Genomic DNA, 24,812 nt, shown 5'->3' with positions numbered 1-24,812 from the left:
TATGTATAATGACTTCTTTTCCTCTGGTAGATACCTAGTAGTGGGATTGCTGGATCAAATGGTAGATCTACATTTAGTTCCTTAAGAAATCTTCACACTGTTTTCCACTGTGGTTGGACTAGTTTACATTCCTACCAACATCTAGAATCTACAAAGGACCCAAGCAAATTAGCAAGAAAAAAACAGTTCTATCAAAAAGTGGGCAAAGGATATGAATAGACAGTTCTCGAAAGATGATATATAAATGGCCAACAAGCATATGGAAAAATGCTCAATGTCACTAATTATCATGGAAATTCAAGTCAAAACCACAATGTGATATCGCCTTACTCCTGAAAGAATGTCCATAATCAAAAAAAATTCTAAATAATAGATCTTGTTGTGGATGTGGTGCTTCTAATTTTTAATACTTCCATTCATTTTCATTTTCTCATAGAGAACTGTAGTTTTCTGTTTACCAGATGGACAAGCCAAAAATGATTGAAAACATCAGTAATAACATTACTTTCTGAGTTAAAAAAGAATAAGGCTTTATTGCTCTACAAAAACAAGTACTGAGGAGAATGACAATGTGAATTTGTAGTCCTGAGAAAGTTTGTATGATTAAGAAAAGGCACCCAGAGGTTTTGAAAGTGTTATACTTTAAATTAAAATTTTTAATAGAGAAAAGTTTACGTTTGCATGCAGTTATAAGAAAGAATACAGATATCCCATGAACCCTTAGCCCACTTTCCCCCAAAGGCAACATCTTGTAAAATATCATATCACATCAAAGATAGTAACATTGATATAATTCAGTGATTTCATTCAACTTTCTTCAGTGAATGCCTATGTGAGAGAAAGAGAGAGAGAGAGAGTATGTGTGTGTGTCTATAGGTATTTGGTTCTATACACTTTTGTCATGTGTAGTTTTCAGTATCTGTATCACAATTAAGATTCTAAAAGTTTCATAATTATAAAGCTCTTTTACATTGCCTTTAATAAATCCACTTGGGCTGGGAGCTGTAATCCCAACAGTTTGGGAGGCCGAGGTGGGTGGATCACCTGAGGTCAGAAGTTTGAGACCAGCCTGGCCAACATGGCAAAACTCTGTCTCTATTAAAAATATAGAAATTAGCCAGGCATGGTGGTGGGCACCTGTAATCGCAGCTACTCGGGAGGCTGAGGCAGGAGAATCGCTTGAACCTTGGAGGTGAAGGTTGCAATGAGCCACGATCAGACCATTGTACTCCAGCCTGGGAGAGAATGAGACTCCATCTCAAAAAAATAAATAGATATACAAATTTACTTCCCTGTCATCCGTAACCTGTGATAATCTGTGATTTAGTCTCCATTTCTAAAATGTTGACATTGCAAAATGTTACATAAATGGAATCATGTAGTATGTAATATTTTGAGATTGTCTTTTCTCACTCAGCAAATTTTCCTGAATATTCATCCAAGCTATTGAACAGATCAACAGCTAGTTCCTTTATACTGCTGAGTAGTATTCTATCATCTGTATATGAGACAGTGTGTTTAATGATTTACCTGTTTAAGGGTGTCTGGGCTGACTATAGATTTTAGCCATTACAAATAAAGTTGTTAGAGACAATCATCTGTGAGTTTTTATGTAAGAATATGTTTTAGCTTTTCTGAGATAAATTCCCAAAAGTACAGTTCATGGGTAGTTGAATGTTATTTTTATTAGAAATGACCAAATGGTTATCCAGCATGGCTGTAGCATTTTACAATTTTACAGCAACGTGTGAGTGATCCAGTTTCTGTATATTCTTCCTATGTTACACCATTCTTGCATTGTTATAAAGAAATATTAGAGACTGGGTAATTTATAAAGAAAATAAACATAATTGTATGATGGTACTGCAGGCTGCACAAATATAGTGCTGGCATCTTCTCTGCTTCTGGGGAGACCTCAGAGAATTTTTACTCATGGCAAAAAGCAAAGCAGGAGTAGGCACATGACATGGCCAGAGCCAGAACAAGAAAGAAAATGTGTGTTGGAGGGGTGGTGTCAGAGATTGCATTCCACACTCTTATAGACAAACAAATCTCGTGAGAACCGCTCACTATCTTGAAGAGAGCACCAAACTATGAGGGATCCATCCCATGATCTAATTATCTCCCACTAACCTCCATCTCCAACATTGGGAGTTACATTTCAATATGAGATTTACAGTGGAAAATCCACACCATATTATTCCCCAAATTAGTCATTGCCACTATTTCATATTTTAGCCATTCTGATATTATGTGTAGTGCTATCCATCTCATGGTGATTTCAATTTTTATTTCTACAAAGGCTCATAATTTTGTGCATTATTGCATGTGCTTCTTTGGCTTCTGTGCATCCCTTCTGATGAAATATCTTTTTTTTTAAACCTGTTGTTCATTTTCTAAATAGATTTCTTTTATTGTTGAGAGTCCTTTATAATAATCCACATTCCAATTCTTTGTTGCATATGTAATTTGCAGACATTTCCCATTATATGTAGTTTGCCTTTGTATATTTTTAATGCCATCTTTCACAAAACAAAAATTCTGAGATTAAAAACAAAGTTTCAACATTGATGAAGTCCAATTTATCAACCATTTTTATGGATCGTGCAGATTTTACGGATTGTACCTAGTGTATAAAATGTAACAACTATTACCTAACCTGAAACCCTAAATATTTGCTATTTTTTTTCTAAAACTTTTGTGGTTTTATGTTTTTTTTTTTTTTTTTATTGGATTATAGGTTTTGGGGTACATGAGCAGAGCATGCAAGACAGTTGCGTAGGTACACACATGGCAGTGTGCTTTGCTTTTCTTCTCCCCTTCACCCACATTTGGCATTTCTCCCCAGGCTATCCCTCCCCACCTCCCCCTCCGGTTTTATGTTTTACATGTAAAGCCATAACCCATTTTGAGTTAATCTTTATATAAGGTGTAAGGTTTGAGCCAAGATTCATTTGTTTTCTACCTGTGCATGCACAGTTATTTCAGCACCGTTTGTCAAAACGTCTATCCTGTCACTATTGGATTGCTTTTGTAGCTTTATCAATAACCAGGAAATGTTAAATAAAAACAAAAACCCAATTTTGTGTATCAAACAATACTCTCAATGGAGTGAAAAGGTAACCTGTGAAAGAGGAGAAAATATTTGCAATTATATATCTTATAAGCAATTAATGTTCAGAATATATAAAGCAATTCTAAAATTCAACAACTACAAAAATATTCTGATTACAAAACAGGTTTAGGGGTGAGATTTTTGCAATTAAAATTAAATTATTATCAGGTTAAAATAAATTATTATAACTATAAGAATTTTTTTGTAAGTCTCATGGCAACAGCAATACAGAAGCTTATAATAGATACACAAAATTTGAAAAGCAAGGAATCAAAACATACTAGTTGAGAAAATCCTTTAGCTGCAAAGGAAGATAGCAAAAAAGAAGTAACAAAGAATCTACAAAATGACTAGTAATCAATAAAAGATTGCATCATAGTAAATTCTTACCTATCAATAATTGCCTTGAATGTACATGAATTAAAATCTCCAATCCAAAGATTTAAAGTACCTGAATATTTTAAAAAGCTTTTGTTTGTTTGTTTGTTTTCCAAGATGGCATATTAGAGGATTCTAGCTTGCCTCAGCCACTTGGAAATAGCACCTTATTGCATAAAGATAAACTTCATGAGCTTTTATTCAAGAAGAAAAATGGGAATCCACTGGAATAGTGAAGGACACCCTAGACCTTGAGGAGGAAAATGTGGACAAATAACTTCCGTGGCAGTGTCTGTCTGAGAAAAGTGAGTAAATCCCCAGCACACGAGAGAGCCAGAGAACCTCCTTCTGTGACACACCTTTCCACTGGGATGAGTAACACAGGTCAAGGGAAAGCAGGTTGTTTCTCCCAAGCCCGGGAGGTAACTTGGGGACAGGCTTGGAGACACTGTAAGGGAAAGACACTGGGAAAAGCTGCAGGGAGTTTCCTAGACCTGGAGCTGAGGGTAGAATGCCATTTTTAATTGGAATGCACACAAAGTTAGCCATTCATTGCCTCCCTGACAGCATGGCTGCACAGGCATTTTAGTTTTGGACCAGAAAATGGAGGGGTTCCACAGACAGAATTGTGGAAAGCACCTCAGCAATAGGTGCTGGAACGGTGCTCTCTCCCCCATCACAGACCCGAGTCAGGAGGAGAGGTGCTATAGATGCAGTTTGTCCTGGGTGATAAGAGGCACCCAGGACTAACTTGGCACCTGAAATAGGTCTGCATGTGTCACTGCTGGGTTCCCCAGGTTGCTCCCCTGAGACATAAGCAGAACTTCTCAAAAGAAGACAAAAAAGTGACCAAAAATATTTTTAAAATGCTCACCATCACTAATCATCAGAGACATGCAAATCAAAACCACAATGAGGTGTCATCTCATACAAGTCAGGGTAGCTATTGTTATAAAATTAAAACACATGCTGACAAGCCTGTGGAGAAAATAAAATGCTTATGCATTGTTGGTGGGAATGTAAACTCGTTCAGTCACTTTGGAAAGCAATTTGAAATGTTCTCATATAACTTAGACCTACCATTTGACCCAGCAATCCCATTACTTGGCATGTATCCAAAAGAAAATAAATTGTTCTACCAAAAAGATACATGCATATGCATGTTCATTGCAGCACTATTCACAATAACACAGTCATGGAATCAACCTAAGTATCCATCAAGGGTGAATTGGACAAAGAAAATATCATATATATATGCACCATAGAATACTACACAGCCTCTGCAGGCTCTTGTGTTCATTGCAGGAACATGGATGCAGCCAAAGGTCTTTATTTTAAGTGAATTAACACAGGAACAAAAAAGAAAATACTACAAGTTCTCACTTATAGATGGATCTAAACATTGTATAGTCATGGACACAAAGATGGCAACAGTAGACACTGCGGACTACTAGAGTGAGGCAAGGAGAGACCAAAGATCAAAAAAATAACTACTGGGCATTATGCTTAGTACGTGAGTTATAAGATCAGTCACAGCCCAAACTTCAGTGTCACACAGTATACCCAGGTAACAAAACTATACATGTACCACCTACATCTAAAAGTTGAAATATGTTAAATAAGGAAAACAATAAACACAAAACACAATTATATTCTGCCTTCAGAAAAGTCACTTCATCTGTAAGGACACATGTAGACTGAAATGAATAAATGGAAAGTATGCTATGCAAATGTAAAACAAAGGTGAGCAATAAGACCTACACTTATTTTAGATAAAATAGACTTTAATTCAAAACTGTAGAAAGATACAAAGAAGGTCATTGTGTAATTATAAAGGAGTCACTTCATCAATAGACTGTAAAAATTGTAAATATATATGCACCCAATGCCAAAGCACCCAAAAATATAAAGCAAATACTAATAGATCTTAAGGGAGCAATAGACTGCAGTACAATCACAATAGGGGAATTTTAGCAATAGAAGAATCATCCAGAGAGAAAATCAATAAGAAAGCATCAAACTTCCACTACACTCTAGGACAGAGGTCCCCAAACCCATGAACTGGACATCACAGCAGGAGGTGAACAGTGAGCAAGCAAGCATTACATACTGAGCTCTGCCTTCTGTCAGATCAGACATGGCATTAAATTCTCAAAGGAGCATGAACCCTATGTGAATTGTGTATGTCAGGGATCTAGGCTATACAGTCCATATGAGAATCTAACTAAGCCTGTTGATCTGAGGTGAAATAGTTTTATACTGAAACCATTCCCCCCATCTTGCCCATCAATCCATGGAAAAAGTTGTCTTCCATAAAACTGGTGCCTACTGCCAAAAAGGTTGTGGATTGCTGCTCTAGAACAAATGGACTTCACAGACAGAATTCCTTTTTTTTGTTTGTTTGTTAGAATCTTGGAAGTTATTTTATTTTATTTTTCCATAAGTTATTGGGGTACAGATTGTATTTGGTTGTATGTGTAAGTCCTTTAGTGGCAATTTGTGAGATTTTGCTGCACCCATTATCCAAGCAATATACACTGCACCATATTTATAATCTTTTGTCTCTTGCCCCCTCCTGCTCTTCCATTCAAGTCCCCAAAGTCCGTTGTATTATTCTTTTGCCTTTACATCCTCATAAGTTAGCTCCTACATACAATATTTGGTTTTCCATTCCTGAGTTACTGCACTTAGAATAATAGTCTCCAACTCTCATCCAGGTTATTACAAACACCATTAATTCATCTATTTATGTGGCTGAGTAGTATTCTATTGTTTAAATATACCACAGTTTATACATTCATTGATTGATGGGCCTTTGGGTTGGTTCCACGATTTTGCATTTACAAGTTGAGCTGCTAGAAACATGCATGTCCAAGTATCTTTTTTGAATAATGACTTCTTTTCCTCTGGGTAGATACTGAGTAGAGAGACTGTTGGATAACATGGTAGATCTACATTTAGTTTTTTAAGAAACCTCCACACTGTATTTCGAATCAAAACTACAATGCAATACCACCTTACTCCTGCAAGAATGTCCATAATTAAAAAATAACAAAACAATAGATGTTGGCGTATATGTGGCAAAAAGGGAATACATCTTCACTGCTGATGAGAATGTAAACTAGGAGATAACATTCCTTCTAACAGTTGCAGAATACACATTCTTCTCAACAGAACATGGAAACATCTCCAGCATAGATATGTTAGGTTGCAAAAAAATTGTCTTGACAAATTTAAGAAGATTAAAATAATATCAAATATACTTTCTGATCACAACGGCATAAAACTAGGAATTAATAGAAGGAGGAACGTTGAAAACTTTCCAAACACATAGAAATTAACAGCATTCTCCTGAACCACTAATGGGTCAATAGAGAAATAAAAAAAAATTAAAAACTTCTTGAGACAAATGAAAATGAAAGCACAGTACACCAAAGCCTGAGAGATAACAGTAAAAGCAGTTCTAAGAGGAAGGTGATAGCAATAAATGCCTACATCAAAAAAAAAAAAAAGAAAGAAAAGAATTACTTAAATAAACAAGCTAACATGGCACCTCAAAGAACTAGAAAAACAAAAAGCTAAGCTCCAAGTTAGTAGAAGGAAGGAAAAAATTAAAATCAGGGCAGAAATAAGTTAAATAGAGACTAGAAAAATCAATAAATCTAAAAGATAAGTTTTTAAAAAGATCAACAAAATTAATGAACTTTTATCTAAGCTAACTAAGAAAAAATAAAGAAGACCTGAATAAAATCGTAAATGAAAAGGGAGGGATGATAACTGATATAATAGAAATATAAAAAATCATGAGGATGCTATGAATAATTATATGAAATAAATTGAATAAACTAGAGAATAGATAGATGTCTTGATGCATAAAACCTACCAAGACTGAATTGTGAATAAGTAGAAAATCTTAACAGATCAGCAAGTAAGGAGATTGAACCACTAATAAAACATATGCCATCAAAGAAAGGCCCTTGACCTAAAGATTACACTGCTGATTTCCATCACACCTTCAAAGAGGAACTAATACTAATTATTCTCAAACTCTTCCAAAATATTGAAAGAAGGGAATACTTTGAAATTCATTTTACAAGGCCAGCATCTTTCTCATATCAAACCCAGATAAATACACTACAAAAATAGGAAACTATAGGTCATTATCCCTGATGAACATAGATTCAAAAATCTTCAATAAGATACTAGCAAACCTAATTCAACAGCACATTTAAAACATCATTTATCATAATGAAGTAGGATTTGTCCAGTAATGCAAGGACAGTTCATCACATGCAAATCAGAATATGGATACACTACATTAACAAAATGAATAATATAAAACATGATTGTTTCAGTAAGTGCAGAAATATTATTTGACAAAATTCTACATTCAAAATAAAAATTCTCAACAAATTAGGTATAGAAAAAATGTACTTTAACACAGTAGAGGGTAGATATGACAAACCCACAGCTAGCATCATACTCAGTGGGGAAAAGATGAAAGGTTTTCCTCTAAGATACAGAATAAGACAAGAATGCCCACTCTAGAAATTTCTATTCAATATAGCAGTAAAGGTCCTGACTAGAGCAATTAAACTAAAGAAAAATAATTACAGGCATCCAAATTGGAAAGGAAGAAGTTAAATTGTTCCTGTTTCCAGATGACCTAATTTGATGTATAGAAAACCCTACAAAAACCAGTGAAACATTTTTTACAACAAATAAAAAAATTCAGTTAAGGTACAGTATATAAAATTGTCTTTCAAAAATTAATAGCATTTCTATATGCTAATGACAAATAAAGAAATTTTTAAAAACTCATTTACAATAGGTACAAAAATAAGATACTTAACAATGAACTTTAACAAAGAAGTGAAAGATCCACACATTACAAATTCTAAAACATTGTGAAAAGAAATTGAAGGTACAAATAAATGAGAGATATTTCATATTAATGAAATTAAATAATTAATATTGTTAAAATGCCAACACTATCCAAAGGCTCTAGAGAATCAATGTAATCTCTATCTGAATACTAATTACTAATGACATTCTTCACCAAAGTAGGAAAAAAATACATACTTAAATAAAATAGATGGAACCAGAGAAGATCTTGAATAGGCAAAGCAGTCTTAAGCAAAAGGAACAAAACTGGAGGCATCATATTAACTCAATTTCAAATATACTATAAAGCTATCGTAACAAAAACAGAATGGTGCTGGCATAAAAACAAACACATACCAGAACAGAATGGAGACTTCAGAAACAAATCCATACATTTACAGCCAACTGATCTTCAACAGAAGTCTCCAAACCACAAATGAGAAAAGGATAGTCTCTTTGATAAATGGTGTTGGGAAAACAGGGTAGTAACATGCAGAAGAATGAAATTAGATTACTATCCCACACCATATATAGAAATAAACTCAAGATGAATTAAATACTTAAATGTAAAAACCAAATCTATGAAACTTTTAGAAGAAAATAAAGGGAAAAATTCCCATGATGTTTTTCTGTGCAAAGACATTTTAAATATGACCCTAAAAGCACAAGCAACAAAAGCAAAAATAGACAAATGGAATTATATCAAACTAAACAGCTCTGTACAGCAAAGGAAATGAAAAATAGAGTGAAGAGACAACTTACAGAATGGTAGAAAATATTTACAAATTATACATCTGATAAGAAATTAATATCCAAAATAGTATCTAATGCTACTATTATTATTTGGAAATCATACCCAAAATAAATAAATTGCAAAAAAAAAAAAAACAGTTAACTGTATTATGACGGAGGCAAAGTCATTTCTCAAAAGAAGATCTAAAAATGGCCAAATATAAAGTTCAGAATCACAAATCACCAAGGAAATGCAAATTTAGACCCCAATGAGATATTATATCTTACCTCTTAGAATGGCTAGTATAAAAAAGACAAAGGATTACATATTTGTGAGGATGTGGAGAAAAAGTTGCCCTTGCACCTTATTGGTGGGAATGTAGGTTAGCAGAGCCATTATAAAAAATAATATGAACATTTCTCAAAAATTTTAAAGTAAATATACCAGATGATCCAGGATCCCACTACTGGGTATATATCCAAAGAAAATGAAGTCAGCATTTCAAAGAGATATCCGCATTCCAATAATGATTGCAGCATTATTCACAATAGCCAAAATATGGAATCAACCTAAGTATTTGTCAATAGATAAATGGATAAAGAAAATTTGATGTATATCCTCGGTGGAATATTCTTCAGCCATGAAAAGAAGAAAGTCCTGCCATTTGCAAGAACATGGGTAAATCTGGAGGACACCATATTAAGTGAAATAAGCCAGGGACAGAAAGGCAAATACTGCATGATCTTAATCATATGTGGAGTGGAGAAAGCTGATCTCACAGAAGTGAAGAGAATGGTGATTACCAGGGGCTGAAATAGATGGTATGGAGATGAGGAGATCTGGAAACGCTGGTCACATCAAGCAGACGGAATATATTCAAGAGATATAGTGTGCAACATGCTGACTATGGTTAGTAACGTATTATATTGTGTGAAAAAAGCTAAGAGAATGGATGTCAAGTGTTCTCACCACAAAACGATGACTATGTGAGGTAAAGCGAATGTTAATTAGCTAGATTTAGTCATTCCTCAAGGTGCATAAAATTCAAAACATTATTTTGTGCACAGTAAATACGTATGATTTTACCTGTCAATTTAAAAAATAAAGAATAAAAAACCTACAAAAATATATTTTGTTTTAAATATCAGAATACAAAAAATGTAGAGAATAAATGTAATATAAAAATGTATTCTTGTTTTTAAAAAAGAATACAAAAATGTATATATTTTTTAAAAGTGGGCATAGGACTTTAATCAACATTTCTCCAAGAATAATGCATACAAATGATTAAGCTTATGAAAAGATGCTCAGCATCATTACTCATTAAGAAAATGTAAATCTAGCTGGGCATGGTGGCTCATGCCTGTAATCCCAGCTACTCAGGAGGCCGAGGCAGGAGAATTGCCTGAACCCGGGAGGCGGAGGTTGCGGTGAGCCGAGATCGCGCCATTGCACTCCAGCCTGGGTAACAAGAGCGAAACTCCATCTCAAAAAAAAAAAAAGAAAGAAAGAAAAGAAAATGTAAATCAAATCCACAATAATACATTACCTCATACCAATTAGAATAGTTACTATAAACACACACACACACACACACACACACACGCAGAGAGAGAGAGCAAATTAGAACCCTATGCACTGTTGGTAGCAATTTAAAATGGTATATTAGCTATGAAAAACAGTATGGAAGTTTCTCAAAAAACAAAAAATAAAATTACCATATGATCTAGCAATTTCACTTCTGGGTGTCTAAAGGAATTGAAAGTAGGATGTCAGGAGATATTTTCACACTCATGTTCATAACAAAGCTATTTAAATCTCTGTTAAGTAGGTACTGCGAGCTATGGTATCAGATAATGCTCACATTTCAGCAATGTAACACACTAAAATACTGTATTCTTGCTCATACAATAGTCCACATGGTTGCTCCTGGTTGTTGGTAGGGCAGGATTTTGAAGGATTCAGGCTGGTGGAGCTCCGTATCTTCCATATGTAATTTTAAGGTCCCACTGAGCAATGACATCCAGCTGGGATGGGAGAAAAGGGTGTGGAGTAAACAGGCTCATTCTTAATGATCTCCGCTTAAACACATTTTATTTCTTTGGTGAGAGCTGTCTACATACTTCTTCCAACAGCAAAGGAGATATCAAGATGGGGGGTGAGGGTTGTTGGGGTCATTGCAGTAAAGTGAAATAACACTGTCCAATGTACCGAGGTGAAGAAGATGTGTAGAAGGTGAATGGTCTGTATCACCATTTTCTCTGAGCATCTTCTTACTCTCAGGCATAGGACCTGTAAACTCTCATTCACTCTCTGTCATTGGGAATCAATGTACAGGTGAGTGGAATAGATTCCTGTATTTGAGAGTTTGGAGAAAGTACACAACATGCATCACAACACCATGAAGTAATCATTGCTGGGCCTAAGGGTAGCTAGGAAGTTGTGCTAAAGCTTATCGGGTTTTCTACAAAATCATTGAATCTGTCTTTGATTGCAAAAGTAAATTCAGGGAAAAAGAAAAGTAAAAATAACAATGTGTTTTTCTTCTATGCCTATAACTAGAACATTGCTCTTATATTATCAAATTGGATACTGTTCCTCAATCGAATAAGGGATGACCACAAAAGAACACTTTTGAAAGTTGAACCTGGATGAGATTTTTAAAAGGGCAAGCAGAAGTTGCCTCTGGATAGGATTCTGATGAGTAAAATCATCAAAGCAGGCTCACCACAAGTATCATGTATTCTATAACCTACAGTTATTATATCCAGAGCCCCGACAATGCAGCACTGTGTATAACAACTCAGTTGAAACCACAGCTGCAAGACAAAATAGTTTAAAAGAGCATCCAGATATTTATAAACCCAATAAAGGTGTCCAGAGAATAAAGGTCATTACTAAATAGATCTGAAAACGTCAATTCTGGTTTTCAATCTCTTTCATTTCTTGTCATTGCATGAAATCCCTACTCCCAACACACCCTTGAAGGATAAGATTCTTTCCAACCTCTCCTCTTATTACTTGGCACACAGGCATTCATAAGTTTCTGTTGGAATGGAATTCCATCTAGGGGTGCAATGTCTGGATCCTAAGATTTGTTGACATTTAGTAAATAACACCAAACCATTTTTAAATTGATTGTATAAATTTACTTTTTCAGTGACAGTACATGCAAATTTTGATATTTACACATTATGATTAATACCTGTTTCTGTATGTTTTTAGAACTTAGTCATTGTCCCTAGGTTTTCTAGTTTGTGACAGTACAGTTGTTCATGGTAGTCTCTGATTATCTTTTGCAATTTTGTGATATCAGTTGTAATGTTTTTCCACTTTTTTAAAAATTTAAGTTCTGGAATACATGTGCAGAACATGCAGGTTTGTTACAGAGATATACATGTGCCATGGTGATTCGCTGCACCCATCAACCTGTCATCTAGTTTTTAAGCCCTGCATGCTTTACGCATTTGTCCTAGTGCTCTCTCTCCCCTTATCCCCACCTTCCATCAGGCCCTGCTGTGTAATGTACCCCTGCCTGTGTCCATGTGTTCCCATTATTCAAGTCCCACTTATGAATGAGAACACGCGGTGTTAGTTTTCTGTTTCTTCATTAGTTTACCGAGATTAATGGTTTCCAGCTTCATCCATGTCCCTGCAAAGGACATGAACTCATTCTTTTTATGGCTGTGTAGTATTCCATGGTGTATATGTGCCAGATTTTTTCTCCAGTCTATCAATGATGGGAGTCTTTGCTATTGTGAATAGTGCTGCAATAAACATACGTGTGCATGTGTCTTTATAGAAGAATGATTTATAATCCTTTAGGTATATACCCAGTAATGGGATTACTGGGTCAAATGGTATTAGGCTCCAGATCCTTGAGATAATTCATGATTTGGCTCTCTACTTGCCTACTGTGGGTGTACAGGAATGCTTGTGATTTCTGTACATTGATTTTGTGTCTTGAGACTTTGCTGAAGTTGATTATCAGCTTAAAGAATTTTTGGGCTGAGAAGATAGTGTTTTCTAAACAAAATCATGTCATCTTCAAATAGGGACAATTTGAATTTCTCCCTTCCTATTTGAATACACTTTATTTTTTTCTCTTGCCTAATTTCCCTGGCCAGAATTTCCAATACTCTGTTGAACAGAAGTGATGAGAGAGGGCATCTTTGTCTTGTGCCGGTTTTCAAAGAGAATTACAGCTTTTGGCCATTTAGTATGGTATTGGCTATGGGGTTGTCATAAATAGCTCTTATTATTTTGAGATATGTTCCATCAATACCTAGCTTATTGATAGTTTTTAACATGAAAGGATGTTGAATTTTATCAAAGATCTTTTCTGCATCTATTAAGATCATCATATGGTTTTTGTCATTGGTTCTGTTTATGTGATGGATTATGTTTATTGATTTGTGCATGTTGAACCAGACTTGCATTTCAGGGATGAAGCTGACTTGATTGTGGTGGATAAGCTTTTGATATGCTTATGACAGAATTTTACTGAGGATTTTTGCATTGATGTTCATTAGGGATAATGGTCTGAAATTTTGTTTGTTTTGTCTCTGCCAGGTTTTGGTATCAAGATGATGCTGGCCTCATAAAATGAGTTAGGGAGGAGTCCTTCTTTTTCAATAGTTTGGAATAGTTTCAGAAGAAGTCATACCAGCTCCTCTTTGTAGCTCTGGTAGAATTCAACTGTGAATCCACCTGGTCCTGGGCTTTTTTTGTTGGTAAGCTATTAATTACTGCCTCAATTTCAGAGCTTGTCATTGGTCTTGAGAAGGTATATGTGTCCAGGAATTTATCCATTTCTTCTAGGTTTTCTAATTTATTTATGCAGAGGTGTTTATAGTATTCTTTGATGGTAGTTTGTATTTCTGTGGGATCAGCAATAATATCCTCTTTATTATGTTTTACTGTGTCTATTTGATTCTTCTCTCTTTTCTTCTTTATTAGTCTAGCTAATATTCTATTTATTTATTTATTTTTTAAATAGCTCCTGGATTCATTGATTTTTCTGAAGTGTTTTTCATGTCTCTGTCTCCTTCAGTTCTGCTCTGATCATAGTTATTTCTTGTCTTCTGCTAGCTTTTGAATTTGCTCGCTTTTTCTTCTCTAGTTCTTTTTATTGTGATGTTAGGGTGTCAGTTTGAGATCTTTCCACCTTTCTGATGTGGACATTTAGTGCTATAAAGTTCCCTCTTAACACTGCTTTAGCTGTGTCCCAGAAATTCTGGAACATTGTGTCTTTGTTCTCATTGGTTTCAAAGAACTTCTTAATTTCTGCCTTAATTTCATTATTTACCCAGGAGTCATTTGGGAGCAGATTGTTCAATTTCCATGTAATTGTGAGGTTTTGAGTGAATTTCTTAATCCTGAGTTCTAATTTGATTGCACTGTGGTCTGACAGACTGTTATGATTTCTGTCATTTTGCATTTGCTGAGGAAGGTTTTACTTCCAATTATGTGGTCAATTTTAGAATAAGTGTGATGTATTGCTGAGAAGAATGTCTGCTCTGTTGTGCTGAGTTAGAGAGTTCTGTAGATGTCTATTAGGTCCACTTGATCCACAGCTGAGTTCAAGCCCTGAATACCCTTGCTAATTTTCTGTCTCATCGATCTGTTTAATATTGACAGTGGGGTGTTAAAAAGTCTCCCACTATTGTTTTGTGGGAGTCTAAGTCTCTTTGTAGGTCATTAAGAACTTGCTTTATGAATATGGGTGCTCCTGTTTTGGGTGCATATTTATTTAGGATAGTTAGCTCTTCTTGTTGCATCAATCTTTTTATCATTATGTAATACCCTTTGTCTTTTTTGATCTTTGTTAAAGTCTGTTTCAACAGAGACTAGGATTGCAACCCCTACTTTTTTTTTGCTTTCTATTTGCTTAGTAAATATTCCTCCATCCCTTTATTTAGATCCTATGTGTGTCTTTGCATGTGAGATGAGTATCCTGAATATAGCACCCTAATGGGTGCTGACTCTATCCAATTTGCCAATTTGTGTCTTTTAATTGGGACATTTAGTACATTTACATTTAAGGATGGTATTGTTAATTATTAATCTGATCCTGCCATTATCATCTAGCTGGTTATTTTGTACATTAGTTGATGCAGTTTCTTCATAATATCTTTGTATTTTGGTGTGTTTTTGCAGTTGCTTGTACTGGCTTTTCCTTTCCATATTTAGTTCTTCCTTCGGAAGCTCTTGAAAGGCAGGCCTGGTCATGAGGCAATCCCTCAACATTTGGTTTTCTGGAAAGGAGTTTATTTCTCCCTCATTTATGAAACTTAGTTTGGCTGGATATGAAATTCTGGGTTGAAAATTCTTTCCTTTAAGAATGTTAAATACTGGCCCCCATGCTACTCTGCCTTGCAAAGTTTCTGTGGCGAGATCTGCTGTTAGTCTGATGGGCTTCCCTTTGTAGGTTACCTGACCTTTGTCTCTGGCTGCCTTTAACATTTCTTCCTTCATTTCAACCTTAGAGAATCTGATGATCATGTGTCTTTGGGTTGATCTTCTCATGGAGTATCTTAATGGCATTCTCTGTATTTGCCGAATTTGTATATTATCCTGTCTTGCTAGGTTGGGGAAGTTCTGGATAATATGCCGAAGTGTCTTTTCCCACTTGTTTCCATTCTCCCCATCACTTTCAGGTACACCAATCAATCATAAGTTTGGTCTTTTCACATAGTGCTATATTTCTTGGAGGCTTCATTCATTCCTTTAAATTCTTTGTTCTCTAATATTGTTTTCATGCCTATATCAGCAAGGTGATTTTCAACCTCTGATAGCCTTTCTTCCACTCTGTCGATTTGACTATTGATACTTGTGTATGCTTCATGAAGTTCTTGTGCTGTGTTTTTCACTTCCATCAGGTCATTTATGTTCCTCTCTAAACTGGTTCTTCTAGTTAGCAGCACCTGTAACCTTTTATCAAGTTTCTCACCTTCCTTGCATTGGGTTAGAACATGTTTCTTTAGCTCAGAGGAGTTTGTTATTACTTGCCTTCTGAAGTCTACTTCTAACAATTCATCAGTCTCGTTCTCCATCCAGTTTTATGCCCTTGCTGGAGAGGTGTTGTGATCATTTGGAGGAAAAGAGGCATTCTGGCTTTTGGAATTTTCAGCGTTTTTGTTCTGGTTTTCCCTCATCTTAGTGGATTTATCCACTTTTGATCTTTGAGGCTGATAGTCCATGAATGGGGTTTTTGTGGGGGGGTGTTTTTGTTGTTGTGCTGTTTTCCGTTTGTTTTTTCTTCTAATAGGTCCTTCTTCTGCAGGTTTGCTGCAGTTTTTTGGAGGTCCACTCCAGACACAGTGTGCCTGGGTATGACCAGTGGAGGCTGCAAAGCAACAAGGATTGCTGCCTGTTCCTTTCTCTGGAAGTTTTGTCCTGGGGGGCATCAGCCTGATGCCACCCTGAGCTCTCCTGTATGAGATGTCTGTTATTCCCTCTTTGGATGTCTCTCCCAGTCAGGAGGCACAGGGGTCAAGGATATACTTGAGGAAACAGCCTGTCTGTTCCTCAGCAGAACTGGTACACTGTGCTGGGAGAATCCCCTTGTCAAGATCAGCTGCTCTCTTTAAAGCCAGCAGGCATGAGAGATTAAGTCCACTGATGCTGTGCCTGCAGCTGCCCCTCCCTCCAGGTGCTCTGTCTCAGGGAGATGGGAGTTTTTTCTGTAAGACCCTGACTGGTGCTGTTGCATTTCCTTCAGATATGTCCTGCTAGTGAAGAGGAATCTGGAGAAGCAGTCTGGCCACCGCTGCTTTGCTGCCCTGTGGTGAATACCCCCCAGACCAAACCTCCCATTCTCCTTAGCACCATCAGGTGAAAACTGCCTACCAAAGCCTCAGTAGTGATGGATGCCCCTTCCCCTACCAAGCTTAATCATCCCAGTTAAACTCCAGACTGACTGCTATGCTGGCAGTGAAGATTTCAAGCTAGTAGTTCTTAGCATGCTGGGCTCCATGGGAGTGGGACCCATAGAATGAGATCACTTGGCTCCCTGGCTAAAGTCCCCTTTCCAGGGGAGTGGATAGTTATCCTGTCTTTGGTGTTGTAGGTGCCTCTGGGGTACCAAAGACTAGCTCAGTGGTTGCCCAAACAGCCGCCCAATTTCATGATTGAATTCCAGGGCCCTGGTGTTGTAGGCTCATGTTGGAATCTTCTGATTTACAGATTGCAAAAATCCCTAGGAAAAGCATAGTACCCAGGGCAGATAGCACAGTCCATTACCACTTCCCTTGGATGGGAGAGGAAGGTCCTATGGCTCCTTGCACTTCCCAGGTGAAGCAATGCCCCAGCCTGCTTTTGCTTGCTCTGCATGGGTTTCACACACAGCCTAACCAGTCCCAGTGAGATAAACTGGGTACCTCAGTTGGAAATAAAGAAATTACCACCTTCTCCTTGGTCTGGCTAAGAGTTGCAGATCAGAGCTTTTTCTATTCAGCCATGATGGTCCCTCCCCAGTAACTCACACTTTCACATGGCTGGGAGGTCTCAGGAAACTTACAATCATGACAGGAGGCGAAGGGGAAGCACTCACATATTACAGGGTGGCAGAAAAGAGTGAGAGTGAGGAAGTGCTACACTTTACAACCATCAGATCTCGTGAGAAGTCTTGCACTATCATGTGAACAGCATGGGGGAGACCACCCCTATGATCCAATCCCCTCCCACCAAGTCCCTCCCTCAACGTATGGGGATTAAAATTTAAGATGAGATTTGTGGGGGGACATAGAGCCAACCATGCCAGTTATGTATATATTTTTATCTTAAGACACACTGTTAAACTATATTCCAGGAAGCTTGCATAAATGCTCACTTTTACAAGGTCTGCTTGAAAATGAGAATTATCCAGTAGCTACCCTGTTATCCACTAAATATTATCAATGTTTTAATTTTCCAGTAAAACAGGCAAAAGTAGATAGCTTATTAAGTTGCTTTTCTATGATTATTACTTATGTACATATTCTTTGATCACCTCAAAAAATAGGCCGCTTGATTTTCTTCTGATTGAATTTTGACATGGATTAATTTTCTGATTAATATATATTTTTAATAGGCAAATATTAACTTTATATATGAAAAATTATAAATTTTTTTATTCTCTACCTTAGTCTTGTTTTTTAATTGTTTCTATTGTGGGTGTGTGTCTGTGTGTAAGCTTTTGAATATTGCACAATGAATCTGTCATTTTTCCCCGTCATTCCTTCTATTCTATTCTATTTTGAAAAATACTTCCTAATCCAAAGTCAAAAAATATTATTCTCTAATTTACTCTAGAACTCTAGAAAATTTACTGCTTAACATTTAAATCTTTATTTCATGTGGGATTGACTTTTTGGTGTAAAAATATATTCTCTTTCAAATGAGAAGTTGATTATTCCAGAATGAATTTTTCAATATGTAATAACTTACCCATTAATTTAGAAATGCCTCGCATATTATACACACTTGAATCTTTTTGTACATATATTATTTTTCCTGTGCTAAGAATCTGGAATACAAAGATCTTTAACTCGTATTTGGAAAAAAATGTATTGGTTATTTTAACTAATGGATTAATGCAGATTTAATTTAGAATTAGTTTCTCCAGTTTAACACATTATTTATTTAGGTAATGACATTTTGTGAAAAATTGGTCATTCATGGGAGAAGAGCTGTTGTCTGTGTGACACTGTGGTCCCCTTGGGGCATTTTTTATGATCTCTTTGAAATATGACAACTTTAGTGTATGTATCTGTGCCTGTTTTGTTGCCAAATATTTGTTTCTAAGAATTTTATATTTTTATTGTTATTGTGATTTGGAAATGGTTGTACATACTGTAGATATAGAAATCTGTGTCTTTATATCTATTTCTAAATGGTTATACATACTGTATATAAAAAAAGTTATTGCATTATCTGTTTTCTTGTGTTCAATCACTTTTTAAAGGTGATATTAATATTATGTTTCCATTTATTTCCCTTACATTTTTACTTAAGTACTCCTTTTAAGCATTCATAGCTTTATAAATACTTTTTTAAAGTTTTATTAAATTTGACAGAATTATTAAACAGTATCATCCAATCCTCCTGCCATTCCATTCTAATCCTCTTCCCCTGGACCATGCTGCCTTCTGCAAGGGAGTGGAATGCTGGCCTCATATTTTTCTTATTACCACAATCCATGGGGATTTGTTGCATGTAGAAATTATTTTATAGATATAATAAATTTTATTATTTGAGCAATGGTTTTCTGTTTATCTGGAAAAAAAGAGAGTAACTTTTGTTTACTTTAAATTCAATCACACTGAGAAAGACAAAGAGAGAGAAGAAAGAAATATTGATTTACTCAAACCCAGGATTAGAAACATCTTACCCCAGGCCTACAAAATCAAATTCTCAAGGCTGGAGGTCCAGCATCTACAGATGTAACCAGGTTTCCAGGTAATTCTGGTACGCAGTGAAGCTGAAAACTCCTTCTCTAAACCCACGTGAACAACCATAATTTTTCATGGTTATATAATGATGTCAGTTTTCAGTAAATATGAGGCAAGTGTGTTACCCATTATACTTTAGAGAATCGTATACGACACTTGTGAAATTGTAAGATTCATTTACAAAAATGTACTCTAACTAAACTTCAAGAGACTATATGATCTGACAGTCGTGTGGAAAGAACAAGATCGGGAAAGCCGAAGGAGGGAACAAAGGCAAAGCAGAAGAGTGGAGGGCAGGGTGGTGAAAAGAATGGTTAGAGAGAGGACGTTATGAGTAACACAGCTAACCTGCAGATGGCGTACTATCTTCTCTCAGATTTCCTGGTGCAGGCCACCACAGTAAGGGACTGACCGCAGGCTTACTTTCATCTTCTGTTTTCAAGCTCACAAAGCCTCTCTAAGTTTCTCCACATTTTAAATTTTTAAATTATAATCCAAAAATTATCAGCCTGATATAAACAGGAATGAGTATATATTCTCAGGCATTAATTTGTAGTGTATGCAGAAGTGCATAATAAATAGGTCCCCCATCCACAGTTTGCAGAAGTGCATAATAAACAATAGGTCCCCCATCCACAGTTTTACTTTCTGAAGTTTCTGTTACCTGTGGTATGATACGATAATTTGAGAGAGAGACCAGGTTCACATAACTTTTATTACAGGATATTGTTGTAATTGTTCTTTTTATTGTGGTTATTGTTGATAATCTCTCACTGTGCTGAATTTATAGATTAAACTTTATCATGGGTATGTTTATATAGGAAAAATGTAGTATATCTAGGGTTCAGTACTATTCGTGGTGTCAAGATTTTACTGGCGAACTCATGCACATTACTAGGGTGCCATTATCTCCTTGAGCACAGAAAGCAAGCTCCTTAGAGTGCTGAGATAAATTGGCAAGCATTTGCTTCTGTAGCTGACTTTGCACGAGTTCCGAACTATGCCCTGAGACCCTGTAAAGAATTCTTAATGTCTGTTGAAAGGGCCTGACGAGCTGGATAGAGCGACTCAGAGCAAATCAAATTGGAAAAATAGCAAAAACAAAACAAAACAAAACCCTCTATAGCCAGAATCATCATCAAGTTGACTAATACAAAGAAAACTAAATGTCGTACTGATGAACACTGCAAAGAGAGGTTTGAGGGAAGCCAGGCTGTTCTCTTAATAAAACAGCAATAACATAGGACATGGTTGTCAAACAGTTTTAAAAATTAAGTCTACTGATTGTTTTCAGTAGTAGTAATAGAACAGGAATTATACAGCCTCTAATGGTGATTTAGCAGTTTATGAAAAGCAAAGATAAAATCATTCTAAAATAGAAGTGAGGAGGGGATCACTAAATTCAGTCTTCTTCCCAGCTGGGATCCAGGATAAGGAGGAACTGGATTAGCAAGAAATAACAACCTCATCCTTAGAGCTTGCTTCATAGTCTCTGCAAGCCCGTAAATAAGTCCTGGAACAGAAGAAAAAATTCTCAAGAGAGAAGCATGATATACTTCATTATTTATTGAAGAGAATATTCTTTCTTCATGTCTTTGGGAAAAAAGACATAAAATTTAATGTTCTCCATTTCTTAAATAAGTGCGATTTAGTAAGATTCACTTACAAAAATGGACCAACATCAGCATCACCTGGTAATTTCTAGATGTAAATCTCAGCTCTCCTTTGGGCCTATTGAATCAGAAACTCAGGGAAATTTCAGCCATCTGTGGTAATAAGTCCCCCAGGTATTTCTGATGCTGGGGGAAGTTTGAGACCTACTTCTTTAAAGCATGTTTATTTTCCATTTTAAAGCCTTTATAAAGAATGTGTATGATGAAAATTATCATGGAAGTGGAACTGATGCATTTATAATTCACACTTCCATAGGGTTTCTGTTTCTTGGTTTATTTGGAACTATAAAGCTAAGGGGTAGACTGACACCTTCCTAACACAAGAATGTTGGTATTTGCACAATGAGGTCCTGAGAGACTTTTTAAGACATTAAAAATTAATGGGTATGAGAAGTAAGAAGGAGTTGCAGCATTAACCATTGTCTTGTTTTCCAGGATGAAGAGGATCTCCCAGGACTTTTCTCAGGGGATCAGCCTCTACATTGAGAAGTGTCACAAGGAGGAGATAATTTTAGTCCAACACATAGAAAGTGTCATGTACTCAAAGAGGACTGTAGCCTACTGGTTGACGTTGTGATTGGAAAGTAGCTCATGGGCTAATCTTTGCCATAGTGACATTCTGTATATTCATTTATGTCTTTCTTACTTATAATGTTTAATTTTTCTCCTTAATTACCTGCCTGTTAAAAGTTTGGTATTTCTGGGAGTTTCCTTCTCTTTCTTTCACCTCCCCAATGATATCCAATTAGTATTCCAGTTTATATGAAAATATAAGAATAATTTTTGCACTTGGTGAGTGCACTTTAACTTAATATCCTTTCGAAATTGAGATAGATTTCATACACCATCAAATTATCCTCCTAAAGTACATGACTCAGTGGATTTTACTACATTTACAAAGCTGCACAGCCATCACCACTGTCTAATTCTAGACCTAAGAAATGCAGTAGTCCTCCCTGCTTCCTGCCTATGAAATGTGTGGCTTGCCTTTAGTGTCCTCATGAGGGAGCCTCAGAGAATGGAGAAAGTTCAAGTTCATCACGATAGCACCTCGTCTGTGTACTCACAGGAACAGGTGAGTAAATCTGAAAAGCACAATAGCATGGGCTAGATGATCACTTGAGTTATATCATCTTCTTAATTCCTGTGGTAGCTGAGCATAGAAATTTCAGTTTAGTCACATAAACTGTAGCATGATTTTTTACTCCTCTTTTGATAGCAATCATCAAAGATTTAGAGAAATGGAAGAAATAATAAATTATGGTTCACAGAAACCAGGATAAAAATTAAAAGGCTCTTAGTTTCCTCTTTTTTTCAGATATTAGCTATCATATCGCTAAGGAAATATTAAAAGGCTATGACCTAGGCTGATTACATTTATAAAAGGAGTGAAAATAATCCCAACATGTGCATACATACCAGCTTTGGTGGGTGGGGTAACATAGCAGGGGATAAAACAGCCCTGGAATGCAAATACTAAAATAACCATGGGCTATCAAGCAAAAGGGCCACCAAGAATCAAGGGTGCCTTGGAAAGGGAAGTGTCCTGGGGCACAAGAGTTGGGTCTGCAGGATAAGGAAGGGAGCCCAGCTATCTCTTTCCTCTCCCTGCTGGCTGATTACCCCACATCCCTCTAGAAAGTAGTGCTGTGGGTCCAGGCTTCCATCTGTTTGCATTCAGATCTGTGATCTTGCCAAGTCTTATCTGACCGAATTATTGGCAGCTTTGCATCCTACACAAGTGACTGGGGACCTCTTCTCTGAATCCAGATGAAGTGCGCCACTTGGAAGAATCCTGCAAAGATAGTAAAACTTCTGAGCATTTATTTCCCCAATCCTCCTGGAGGCTATTCAGCTAGATACTGTGCAATACATCCACCTGGGAGGCCGCAGCAGAGGAGAGATCCGTGTCAATAAAACACAGAGAAGGGGGATTTTGATGTCAATATAAGGGAACTTGGAGAGCTGTAAACCAGGGCAGACTTCACTGTTTAGCTTCTGAGGCATAAGTAAGAGCCATTACTTCAAGTTGCTTGTTCAGTACACTGAGCTACAGAGTCACACCAGACTTCGAGAAGAGCCAGGGCACTCAGCACTAGACTCCTACCCTAAAACTTGGATCTCCAGCCACTGCTGTGTGAGAGCTGCCTGAGAACCCTGTGTCATGTCCTGGGCTTCTTTTGTGCAGGGATTGCAAGACCAAGACCCTCAAATTTGCCCAATTTAGAGACCCTGAGGCTGCCCCAGGGATTGGGGTCTTTCTTCCTCAAAACAGAAGAGAGTTTCAGATGATATTGGACCATGACAACAGTGACTATTACTATCTAGATGACAGAAGGTTTAAGGAAATTATTCATTTACTGGTTTTCAAACTTGATAAAAGAGAAAGCATGAATTATAGACTCAGTATTTAAAAATGAAATACATTATTCAGAATCAAAGATAAAAGCCAAATGCCACAAATTACTCCCAAATTCACGTTTTGAGATATGATTGATTCCATTTCTGTTTGAGGATGCATTTTTTTATGTGATTTTTGGTTTAGAAGAGTCTTTTTCAGATAATCTTTTTCTAAGAACTAACTGAAAGAATTTGTTATCCGAGAGTTGTCATTACTGTTTCCTCCTTGAGGCACTCATTTATTTATTCACAGGTTGCATGCTGTCCGACCTGTCCTGGTTGGTGGGAGGGATGGAGCCTGGCTTGCTGTGTAGAGTGCCCAAGGACTGGCTAGTCAGGAGCTTCAGCACCTCTTCCAGGAAATGCAAGCACAGCCTAACTTTCCTGTGGAGGCTGCTGGGTCTAAATGCTTTCCCCCTACTTTTTTCTGTGAATTGACTTCTGTATCCCATATGATTGACATATTTATTATTGACCCTATCTGACAAAAGTCAAGCAATTATGGATCTACATTTTTCTCTCTCAATCTCAGGAGCCAATATATTCAGTGTGAAAGCTCAATTTTCATTTGGAAGGAAAAGAAATTGGCTAAAGAAAATTTTTTTCCCTAAGTCTAAATTCTCAAAAATTTTTTTAACCTACAAGGAATATGTTGTGCTATGATATGTATATGTTTTTGTCCTTAGTCCCTAGCTCATAACTCCACTAGTTCTTGTTAAAATCTTTTGTCATAATATTGGGTGTGTTAGTTCACAGAATCAGACCTCGGGGAACTGAATCTCTCTATTGCCCTATTTCTCCTACCCCATGTCAGGACTCTAATCTTCTCTCACCTTTCTAATTAGGGATCTTAGGAAATTCCCCTGAGAGGGTTCCACCCTGTCCCCTATACTGGGGGAACGCATGCTGATGTCACAAATCTTCCATGAAAACCCAAAAGGACTGGGTTCAGAGGGCTTTTGGAAAGCTGGACATGTGGAGGCCGACAGGAAGGTGAAGAACTCATCCACGTGCTGTGAGGGTGGCCTACACCAACTCCATGGGTACAGAAGGTCCTGCATTTATGACCCGTCCAGATCTCACACCTATGTATCTCTTCATCTGAGTGATTACTTATATCCTTTCAAAGATCCTCCTTAGTAAAGTGGTAAACGTTAAGTTTTTCTCTGAGTTGTGTGAGACACTCTAGCAAATTA

Source organism: Callithrix jacchus, chromosome 2, assembly GCF_049354715.1.
Source record: "Callithrix jacchus isolate 240 chromosome 2, calJac240_pri, whole genome shotgun sequence".
Taxonomy (NCBI): Eukaryota; Metazoa; Chordata; class Mammalia; order Primates; family Cebidae; genus Callithrix; species Callithrix jacchus.
Note: the sequence above shows the minus strand (reverse complement) of the source record.